The 12,705-nt window shown below is 30.9% G+C and overlaps 1 protein-coding gene across 1 annotated transcript in view; it reads right to left on the bottom strand.

Moving 5' to 3' along the window:
* Positions 1–12,705, bottom strand: part of LOC145241508 (guanine nucleotide exchange factor for Rab-3A-like) — a 299,829-nt gene that overhangs the window by 245,853 nt on the left and 41,271 nt on the right. The window lies entirely within an intron of this gene.

Here is a 12,705-nt window from a genome sequence, read left to right as displayed (position 1 = left end):
ACTATCGAGTTGGACAACAGAGTTAGGAAATGGAATTGGGACAGCAATAAAAAGAAACAATAGGATTATTATTATTATTATTATTATTATTATTATTATTATTATAAGAAGAAGAAAAGAAGAAGAAGAAATAGAAGAAGAAGAAGAAGAAGAGAAGAAGAAATAGAAGAAGAAGAAGAAGAAGAAGGCCTAGGAAAGACGGGCCAGAGAGATAGAGGAAAACCAATGGGGAGAATAGAGAGAAAATGAAACATTAAAAAGATCCTAGAGATACCGTTTGCAGGCAGAGATTTATATCAAGAAAGAAGTTGGGGAGAAAGGGAGAGCTAGAGAAAGAAAAGTTGAGAGAGAGGTACACATCGAGGAAAATAGAAACAAATTCATGAAGATATTGGTTACGGAGAATGTGATAAGTAGATGTTTTCCATTGGTTCTTTTATTTGGACAGCTACTTGCAACAAGTTCTTGCAAAAGGATTACAAAAACGGTTCAAATTTAAAACTACATTTTATTTATCTTATCTAGAGGATTCCTTAATCAAGAGTTGCTTGAGCATTTCATAAGAACTGTAAAAGTTACTCACCAGTTGAAAGGTTTCAACATTCGTTTAATATTTCGAAGGATCACGAAACAATTTATCCGTTTTGCTTTCCAAGTATTAACAAAAAAATTTAAATGACTTGTTTACATATGGATTTAATTTTTTAATTAAATTAGAATTTTTTAAATGTCACGTTTTTTCACATTGTATTTTTGGTTTCAATAAATCTTTTATCCATATATATAAAAGTGAAAATGTGTGTGTGTGTGTGTGTGTGTGTGAGTGAGAGAGAGAGAGAGAACACTTCTCAGCCTATATACTCAACGAATTTTAGATCTAAAGACTTGAAATTTGGTATATAGGGTAGTCAGACATATGGAAAACGTTTTAATCGGGGTTTATCCGAAAACAAGGTTGCAAAAGGGTTAAAATTGAAAACTTGCTAGGGGGGGGGGAGTCATCAAATTATCTGTTTGCTGTTTCACAAATGCGCATACGCAAATTGTTCATATGACAGATTCTTTATGTAAAGAATAAGTAGCTTTGAAAACACTTTTTAAAGATTATGTCAAGTTGGCTTCATGGTTATTGTTTTTGGCTCACTATCGTTAAGTTTTGGTTTCGATATCAGCTCGAGTATTTTTTTTTTTTTCTTACAGGAAGTGAACTGTTTAGAAAAAACAATACTTGCATGCACATGTCTCAGTTTCTGTATGGATTAAAATGTGGATTTTACGACCGGGCAACTAGCCTACTAGTATTCAATAAATATTCAATTGATAATAAATTAAAAGATTATTACATGTGCACTTATTAACTGTAAAATAAAAAGACAAAATCTGATGTAACCTCCTTTCCTCCCTAGATACGAGTTACTACTTGCTATATTTCCTATTGTTTATGATGGACTATTCCAATCTTCTGTTTTATAACATTTGACTGATAATAAAAACAGAGATAGAGAAGGGGAGGGTTAAATGTTGTATAAGGTGAATGGTGGGTGTCAAACAACAAAGCGAGAGTAATAGATAGAAACTAAGAGATGGGTGACTTGTTGAGGACATTTTATATTACGGTTAACAGATTTATTTAAACATAACTTAATCTATAAAATCAAAATAATATTTGATCAAGTATTTTGCATGATTAAAATATACAAGAAAAAGTAATAGAACAACAAACGTTGATTAACTCAGTTTTTATATATATATATATATATATATATATATATATATATATATATAACTACTTCATTTACTCACATAAATTTAATATACGAAAGTATAGATTTATGCGTAAACTTTAAGTATTTACTTCAAAAGTGCTCAATACGTAGGTAGAGCTAGTTAGTAATTTATAAAATATATATGGCGATTAAGCTACACTGAATATTCTGCGTTTCATCCACTATAGGATTCGTCAGGCTTATATATTTTATAAATTACTATATATATATATATATATATATATATATATATATATATATATATAGATAGATAGATAGATAGATAGATAGATATAAATAGGTATATGTGTGTATATATACTATTATATAAAATGAACTGTGTCTGTGTGTGCGAGTGAGTTCATTCCCTATGAACTCGAAAACGACTGGGCTGATTTTAAGAAATTTCACACAAAAATACTCATGTGCCTAACAATGTTCTTAGATAGGTTTTGTACTGGAATGTTTTCAATAATCGAAATCATCAATAATCAATAATCCGATGAAAGGCGGAACAGGTGATCTTCACCAAAGTTTGACCAAATAACCTTACACAACTTAACATCACAAGTGTATTTGAGAAGTTTTATTATCACACAGTCATAAAATCAACAGTAGGTTCTTTGGTATCACAGGGGCACGTTCGAAATGACTGTTTCTGTTTAGAGTACAATTGAACCATGATACTTAACATGTATTTTAAACTTTAATTCCAGTCATTATATATAAAAAATAATTTTATAAAATCAACAGTAGGTTCTCTACAGTGCAATGTAGACTACAATGTATTGTAGACTAAGTCACTGCGAGAAGGCATATGAAACTTCCTCCCGGTGCACCACGATGGGTCCCAGGCAATCAATTGATTTGATTGAAAAGATAGGCAATTTCACAGGAACATTGGATTCTTTTTCAAACAATTTAGAAACTCATTGTAAGAAAATAGAATTTTAATAAAAATTAAGGCAACACTGGATTTTTTTTTCAAACAATTTTTAAACATTTTTTTGAATTGAAGCATTATTGGATTTTTTTTTTCAAACAATTTAAACGGAAAGAAGTCGCTGTAAGAGATAAATAAAATTTTAAGAAAAAAATTGTTTGAATTAAAGTAAAACTATAACAAAATATAGTTTTAATTATTGTCACTGTTGACTAGGTACCTTCAAACCGTTGCGTAAAACATCATCATTATAGACAATAAGAATTTGTCGTGTGTTTGAGCCAATTTCTATGGAAGATCATTTATGCAGAAATTTATGAATAAATAAAATGTACAATAAAAAAAATGGATGAAAAACAATATAAGACTTACCTTTTATAAAATAAATAGATTTTTAATAACGTACTACACAGACGATGAATTAATTTTAACCTGTTCTGTTGATACATGTATCTAAACATATTGCTGCTTACGGGCGTCCGTATATTTTTGGAAAAAAAAAGCGCAAATTTTGATTATCACCTCTGTCATTTTAAATAATCAAATCCAAACGAATTTTTTGATCGATTTTGCTTTTGCAATTTTTATTATCTCAAGAGTCATATATTCTATTATATAAATATATATTTTTTATTATTTGAAACATGTTATATAAAAAAAATCTGTTTAAACTTCATATCGCGTAATATTTGAATTTAATACCATTTAAAGCTTTTTAAAAATAATTATTTTTAGAATCCTATTTTTTTGTTGTTATTCAAATAATTATATTACCGAGAAAAAAAAAATCAAGGAAAATTGTTTATTTTATTCTTTTTAACATAATAATAATGATTTTATGTCCAATTTTATTTAGAACTTAAAGTGAAAACAATGACAGGATTTTATATTTATATATATATATATATATATATATATATATATATATATATATATATATATATATATATATATATATCACTATTTTTTAATTATTTGATCTTTTCAGCTTTAAAAAATGTTGAAATTTTTATCAACCTACATTATTCTTTTTTAGTTTTCATAACATGTAATATGGGGAGAGGGGTAGAACACCTAAAAAAAAAAAAAAGAAGAAAAAGGAATTCCTCTAATATATTTAACGAAACCTACTTTTATTACGTAAGTTTATTTAATAATGAATAAATATCGAAAATTTCAGGAAAATATAACTATTATTTGATTTTTGCTAGATTTTTAAAACATGGGTGTGTCAACAACTAGGTGTATCAGAAGCCGCCATTAAAAATGCGTGATAAAAAATTGAATAATTCAACTTACTATCTTTCGAAGCTTATAACTACTTGAAAAATGTAATTCAAACCCTAATTTTTTTCAATTAAATGAGCAAAGACCAAATTTAAAAAATAACAGGTTTAATAGCAAATTATGCAATATTTTTTTCAATCGGTTTTCTTTAAAAACGATTTAAAGAAAATCAACGAAATTTTACTTACTTCGATTATAAAAAATGTATATAAATTCCAAAAAATCACTTACCTATAAAAAATATTATTCAATGGGTACTTCCATTGTCCATTGTTAAGAATTTATCCATATTTATACTTATATTCCATGTCCATTTTAAATAAAATACTTTTTTAAACAAGGATTCAAAAAAAAAAAACACGAACTCAGATATTTTTCACTGTTGAAATGAAGGGAGACAAATGTCTGATTTTCTTTGTGTTTATCTTCCAGTAGCTTCAAAGCGCCACAATTAATGTCTTTCTATTGTATGCTGTAAACCAAAATTAGTATTTTTAGGCCATCTTAGGTGTAAAATGAACACATTCACTTATCTGTTTTTGCCGTTAAAAAAAAACACTCTACCGATTTTTTTTATTCTCTTAATGAAATACATGAGTTTTGGATTAATATATTTTATTTCTTCTTGATCGAGTGATTTTTAAAAAAATATCTACAGAAAGAAAACATTGAATGAAATAGGAAAAATGTTGTCAGCGTCATGTGTTTGTGAAAACATTGAATGAAATAGAAAAAATATCGTCAGTGTCGTGTGGGGTGTTTTAGGGGGTAGTCTGGATTATAAAAACAATATTACTTTTATATATTTAATCATATCGATTAACAATGAAAATAAATAAAAAGATGATATTCTTACACGTTTTCATTTCACGTCTCACTCAGCACTTACCTGTAAACAGAAAAGAAATATAAATTTTAAAAATAGCAAGAAATACTTATATTACATTTAAATATTGAAGCAAACCAACATTTTTTTTAATCTCTCAAATTTTTAAAATCAATTTTAAAATATTGATTTAAAAAAAATAATTTAAAATAGTATAATTTATTAATGATACTTTTTGGATATCTTTTTAGAATAATAGCATTTCAAGGAGATAATATAATTGGCTAAAATCTAACAGAATATACAGAGTAACCTCCGACCCTCTAAAATTAAAAAAACAAAAAAACTTAGGTAAAAGGAAAATAGAAAACAAAATAGATTGAATAAAATTGTGATGAACTGAAAAGAATATCTAGGAAGGGAGAAGAGACTGGTAAACCGCTGATATAGGTTTTATTAACAAAGAATTCAAGTGTTGTAATTCTCGTACAGTGTTGTAATGGTAGAAGAGCTCCTTCTGGCCAAGGGGGATAATCTATATCATTTTATTACTGCTACGGGTCCTTGAAAGGGATAAAACCAAGGACCAGGGGGACAAGGGTAATTTAAACCTATAACATTTTATGAAAGAGGGGTTTAAAGGGGATCAGTAAGGTTTAGCTATCCAGTATCAAGTTATGAAATCCTTAAATTTACTTGGGAGTCTTTGTATGCTGGACGATTTTCATAATTATTTGTGGGGATTAGGGTCTTTTGTAATTATTTCTTGGGAGGTGTTGGTTTCTTCAGGGGCGGGCAAAGGTTTTTCTCCTCCTCATTAGTCACGTCTTCATCATTCAATAGTTCTTGAGAGGCCTCGGGTTAGCAGGGTTGTTTTCATTATAAAAGTCTTTTTCATTAGAGGAGTTAGGAACAATGTCTTGCATGTTGACTGTAGTTTCTGCGCCAGAAGGTACTCGCACATGAGCATAGTAAGGGTTGATGTCTAAAAGATTAGCTGGAGTAATAGGAGGGTCGAGCTTATTAGTTCTAGTGTGATTTTCCACATATATTCGGCCCGGTTTTGTACAAGAAGCAATCGAAGTACCAGAGGAGGATTCACAGCTGTATTTAAATAGCCTGTCATGAGGAGTCGCATTAGTGGCAGTGCAGATTAACGATCAAATTGAGTGGAGGGCATCAGGTAATACGTCTTCTCAACAGGGCAGCTTCATGTTGCTAGAGTGTAAAGTTACTTGAATAGCTTTCCATAAAGTGCCGTTCAGTTTCTCAACCTGTCCATTACCTTCAGGGTGGTATCTACTTGTGTTATAGGTAGCAATAATTTTTCCATGTAAAGAATGTCTCTAATTTCTCACACAAAGAAGTCAATAGCCCTGTCAGTATGTATCCTATCAGGCATACCAAAAATTGAAAATATCTGGTTTATGATTGTTTTGCTTGTCATGTCCTTACAGGGAAAATCAAAAGGAAAGCAAGAATACTCATCAATTATATTAAGGAGGCATTTGTTACCATGTAAAGAAGTTGGTAATGGACCTTTAAAATTGATGTTCAGCCACTGGAAAGGTAGTGTGGCCTTTATGAGTGTCCCCTTGTTACTACTGACAAATTTGGGCTTCAGATATTGGCAGGAGGGGCAGGAGTTGGTTATGCTTTTTATCAGGTCTAAAGAGATCGAAAGATTCCTCGTTCTGATAAAGTGGCCGAGTTGTGTAATACCAGGATACCATAATCAAATATGCAAATCACATAGGTCTTGCAAAGTATGTGAGAGCTGAGATGGGAGAGAATGTGTCAGCAGCTGCATTTTCCATTCAGAGAGCTTCAATGATTACAGCAGCTTCCTTTTTTGACAGCATGATGTTTGATTTCGTTTGGATTCAGCGTCTGTGAAAAGAACGCGATGGGTCGACCATGTTGGCTTAATGTAACAGTTATGCAGTAATTACTTGCATTCGTCTCTACTTCAAACTGTTATTAGAGTAGCGTTTTTTAAAGTCATTTTTCAAAGTCTGAAAAGAGTTTAAAACAGACGGGAGCACTGGAAATTCCTTGTTATGATTGAGCAATAGTATCTTGTTGAAGTTTTGAATAACCTTGCTGTAGTACGAAAACATTCTGACTACTCGTTTTTGAGATGCAAGATTTAGAGGTGGTAGCATTTCAAGAAGTGGCTTCAGTCTTTGGTAGTCGAGAGCAATTTGGTTGTTTTGTATAGTGTATCCAAATAGAGTGATTGTAGTAGCTGAAATAATGTTCTTGCTTTCATTCAGGGTAATGTTATATCTTTTTGCTACATCATAGAATCTTTGAAGACTTCAAGTCAAGTGTAGTAAAGATACTATACGGCATTATGTTGTCAATCATTTTATTGATATTGAGCATAGGAAAAGCATCCAGTTCCATAAATCTATTTATGGTATCACTGTAGTCAACAACCATTCTTTTTTTGTGATTTTCGTTGAAGGTCACCAGAATCTGAGCTTGCCAAAGAGAGAACGAGGGCTCTATTATGCCTTCTCTCAAGATCCTAGCAGTTTCCTCCATTATGAATTTGTTGTCAGCAATCGTGAGATGACATGATTTAGTTGCAATAAGAGTTGTACATGGAGAAAGGGGGGAAAAAAGGAGGGGAAGGGATGTTTACAGATGGAAAAGAGTTATTCTTGTTAATAGCTCCAATAACAAGATCATCCTCAGGATCATCGAATTTTAGTATTTTTTAGGATGTCTTTCCCGATAATTATGCCGATAAAAAGATCGTTAATCACTTCCACTGTGAAGGATGGGTCTTATTTTTTAGTGCAATGTCTACAATGGTTTCGCCAATAATTTTGGCATGTTGGTTAGGATCTGCTAGAGCTATATATTGATTTTTTTAGGAATCGTGAAGAGTTTCAGTTGTTTTTGTTTTTCTTTGCGGTATTTTTTTTTTTTTTACCCTTCCACCATTACAACACTGTATGAGAATCGTAGCACGTGTATTCTTTGCAACCATCTTGAGCATGTTTACATCAGACAAAACGGGATTATCTTAATAAAATTATAGTTTCATGATTTAATTAATTTAGTGATTATTGTAATAATTTAACTTTGAAAATATTATTTAAAAGAAAAATCTTTTTGTAAAGAAAAATAAAAAAAAAGAAAAAGTATTTAAGCAAAAAAAAAAAGAAAAGTGAAACAGAAATGTAAGTAAAAAGTCACTCGCTAAACGATGGATTTATCAAGTAGCAAATATAATTGAGTCGAGTTTTAATAATTTTGTATAAGAAAATCTTTCAATTTGAACAGGGCAATAATATGATAAAATCATGGATCAATAAAATCTTTCATAATAAATAAATGCCCTCTGATACTTTTTACATGAAAAGTTGATCAAGCAGAACTGAATGATTCTTGAAGCAGTCATCCGTGTAATAATCAGTGTAAACAGAATTGAAATGAATGCTAAACGAAACCTTGAATCCCAAACATGACTAGAATCACCAAATTCATTAAGGAAATTTCTTACAAACATAAGCTCAAAATTCAAATCTTATACAGCCTATTTGGAAAATTGATGGCATAAATTTGAGATTATGTTCTATATATGTAAATAATGCAAAGGTTACCATACACATAGTTCTGGAAATGTTTGATTTCCAAGTTATAGGTCATTAAAGCAAATTCTAACCACCATTCTTTATTATAAACATTTAACACATACAATGTGTGTGTATGTGATAGTGTCATTTCTACATGTGGGTTAGATAAACATTATTACTCTGATAGGATCGCAAGTACAATAAGTCTGGGCCTGGTTTTACCATGTGCTCCAACAAAATCATGAAAAATGACAGTCAAATACAAAAGCGTGGGCTTAGAAGTAAAATCCGAGTGCTATGATTGGCAAGGCCTCATTTAGTAGCTAACATGGGAGACACATTCGGCATCCTGAAAATGTTGGCCCTTCTTATTTCAGGTAACAGAGTACAATAGATGAAATACAGGTAAATAAATATGATTAGCACCAACCAAAGTTCATGCAAAGTCCTAATGCTGTTATCCAAATCACCGGGTACTAATTTAATAGCAGATAATTGCCTCGGTATTCACCAACGAAAAAGAGGACACTTCTTTTCTTTTCCCTTTTATTTGATCAACCGATTTTCGACTCTAAAAAGAGATAGAAAGTTAGAGAAAGTGAGTGAAAGAGAGTAAACATTTAGATTTTGGGGATTGAAAAAAAATAGGATTATTGATGATTAAATTTTATATGTTTTAGGTATATCCACAAAAACATAAGGAAGGAAGATTTTTAAGGAAAAATGATATATTGATGAAAAGACAGAACTAAAGAGATTAACATGTCAAATGACGTGGGTATCCACCCAAACTCAAACAAATTTATCACTTGATATGTGTACAATGGATAAGATTGGCAAAGTGAAATTACTCTTCAAGGTGAACATGTCACTAATAAAGTTAAAATCAAGGACGTATGCCATACCTTTCTCAGCTTGAGAAAGATATGGCATCTGAATATTGTTTGTTATTCAGATGCCACCTATTCTAGTTTGGAGGATGGATCTTCAAAAGGTGTTTTATTTTTGTTCATGGTAAGATGGATACAATGTCTCCTGAAGAAAGAGTGAAAGAGAGAAATAGATTTCCATTGGACACGTCATTACTCATTACCCGATTCTACTGACATAACTCGTGATAACAGCTTATTGCATAACAATTCAAAGCTGTCTCTGTCCATTGACCTGACCTTTATTTTGATTCTTGCCTTAATCTTTGATAAGACAATTAGAAGATACCAGACTGGAATATGAGAACTGCAATAAACGTTGGGTCAATTTATTCAAAGATATAGAAATGCAGTTGCGCTCAGATTTGCACGAGTTCATAACAAGTAGGAAGATGCCAGGAAATATTAACACCATAAGATTTGTAAGGTGTCAAAAAAACAAAGATAAATGAAGTGAATGGATCTTCATTATCTTATAATGGAGATTTGGTGTGTGTGTGTGTGTGTGTGTGTGTGTGTGTGTGTGTGTACACACTATCAAAACTCTAACATTTTCCGGAGATATGAAACCGTATTATCAAAGATATTTATTTATTTTGAAATATCAACAACTAGGTTCATGTCTGTACAATCAAATCAAAGTAAAAATAATTATGTCACAAATGAGGTTTGAATTCATAAACTTAGTACAAGCTAACTAATTGACCCATGGCAGCAGGTATGAAATCTGACATAAACCAGACTGTCTTTCTGCCTATCTGGCATCGAAAGTCGCCAAGCCGAATGCAATGAAAAAAAAGAGAGAAAGAAAGAACAAATCAAGTCTTTTCCCTATTTTATTTTTACTGGTAAATATGAAGAAATCATCTGTTATTAAATTTATACCCAATGATTTGGGTAGTAGTAGTCACCACTATACACAATGGCAACAGTAGCAGCCATGATGTTTGAAATATATTCTTGACTTGTGAACTTAGTCCTTATTGTAATAAGCATTTAATTATGATTGGGATTTAACCAATCAGAAACAACCTCCTATGCGAGCGGAGCAGTCATTGTTTTCTGAGATGAGGATTGATAACGTATTATTTGGATTATTCAACTACTGTTTGAATCTTGGATGTCGAAATCTAGAATCTATACAGATTTTTTAACTGAACTCTTTATTTAATCAACGTTCTCACTCATAACTGGGTAAAAGTGTTAAGTATGCATATTTTATTTTTATTTAGTATTGCCCGCAATGAGGATTGAACCTTCAATCTCTCAAAGACTGTCACTTAGCACTTATATCTTATGCCACAGATTATGATTGACAGAACGAGAATAAGCTTCCCTCATGGATTAAATAAAAGGTTGTATTTGAAATTTCTTACAGATTCCAGAGTTCAACAAGCGCATGAAAAAAATCAGAGATTACATCGGCTGAAACATTGTGTTAATAACATCCAAGATGAGAACTGTAGGCCAAATAATACAAATAATACAAATTTAGAAATATTTGATTAAATTTGAAATGTATGGATAAAGAATTATACTTATTTAGTCATTTTTTTAAATATAATTCTATTGTAATGAATTAGAGTTAATTCACTTTTTCATCTAAATCCTTTTTGTTCCCATTAAAAAATACATATTTGTTTTTATTTCTAATCTCAGTCTAATGTAAAATTAAGTTAATCAAAACCATGACATATCAATAATTGATTCGAACTAGCCTATCAAATATTTCTGTGCTTGAGAAGTAATTAACCTAATTAAAACTTGATTTGCAATCTATTTTCTTTGAATTACTGATTAAATTAAATTTAGGTGATTGAGTTTTATCTCTGTGGGGATTTAAACAAAATTACTAATGCAGGAAAAATGAAAGAAAGATATGCAACTGGCTAAAAATGTGATAATTTTTATTGGCAGATACATGAGTTAATATATTATTTTCATAACTATAGATTGACCTTTCCCCTCTGCAACCAGGACTACAAAAAAATAAAAAATAAAAAAATAAATAAATAATGAGGAAATAAGATGCGTGGATGGAGATAGAGAGGTTGGTGAATCTAATGAACTCTTCAGATGGTTGTCAGTTCCAGTGACCAGCCAAGAATGACTGCGAATAAAAAGAAAAAAAAAATGTCTAGAATCTCGTAGTAGATTTGTTGATAGAGTAGATGAGAACTCAGTTTGGCTTGGGGAAATCGCTGAAAGAGTCTGAGTGTCAACCACTCAGTATCAAAGAAGATTATCATTAGAAAATAATCAATAGCCAGTGTTTGGGATCCTGAGACTCAATGACGGCATCATGCATGCACATATTCCAAGCACCACTGCGTTATACCAACAACTCGGGTTGTGTTGTTTTTAACATGTGACCACTAAGACGCTCATCGGGCGACAGTGGTAAACAGTAATTGAATCGATTATTAAAATTTGTAATCAAATTCTACTTGAATGTTTGTCAATTTTACTGGAATCTATTATTATACTAATTGTCAGTTAATCAACGTTTGTTTCCCCATAGACTTTAATGACAGAAAATATATGCTAAAATGCGCCCCATTTTAATTGTTCTAATAAGCCATAATTTGCGAATAATTGAACAAGTTATCTATTTCTCTTGCTCCTCTCAATACATTGATTCAACGACTCGCTAATATTTCTTAATATCTCTGAGCATTTAAAGAAGTGACTTTTTCAGTCTGGCCATTTAATTCATATATGTGACTAGACACACCACTAACATGGATGTAAATTAGATGGTAGAATAAGAACTCTCTTTACTTCTATAAAATAATAATGAATAATACTTCTATAAAGTACTACTACAAATACTAATAATAATATCACACCTACCTTTAAAACACACACATGTAATGGTACCACTCTCGACTAATACTACACAATATCACCCTGAATGATAAAAGTGGCTGGAAAAACTATGGAGGAAGAGCACCAACGAAACCTTCATTAAAAGGACGCCGAGAGTATTTGAGCCTTTTGGTTACTCAAAATCTAGAGAAAGCCAATAGTTGGTGCCAGTGAAAAATCAATAGTAAACGGTTGTTGCGATAACACAAAATGACTTACAATGGTTACCGAAAGAGGCAGAATATGCTGAAAATCTGAGGAGTCGTATCACTCAGATTCCAGGAAACACCACCAATTACTATCAGTGAACAATAATGACTTGTATGAAAACTAGTGAGTAAATAAATGAATCTATATTAATAGGATAGCATGTTATTTTGTGTGTGATGCTTACATTTTTTTCCAAGTAACTGTTGTTGAATTGTTATAACCTTCCATTTCTTGTAATAAATAATTTTACCAAGAATTCTTCATAAGTTTCGGTTTCAATTATAGC

The sequence above is a fragment of the Euprymna scolopes genome, chromosome 20, assembly GCF_053919585.1.
Source record: "Euprymna scolopes isolate OS-2025 chromosome 20, ASM5391958v1, whole genome shotgun sequence".
Taxonomy (NCBI): Eukaryota; Metazoa; Mollusca; class Cephalopoda; order Sepiida; family Sepiolidae; genus Euprymna; species Euprymna scolopes.
Note: the sequence above shows the minus strand (reverse complement) of the source record. Positions and strands in the feature narration are given on the sequence as shown.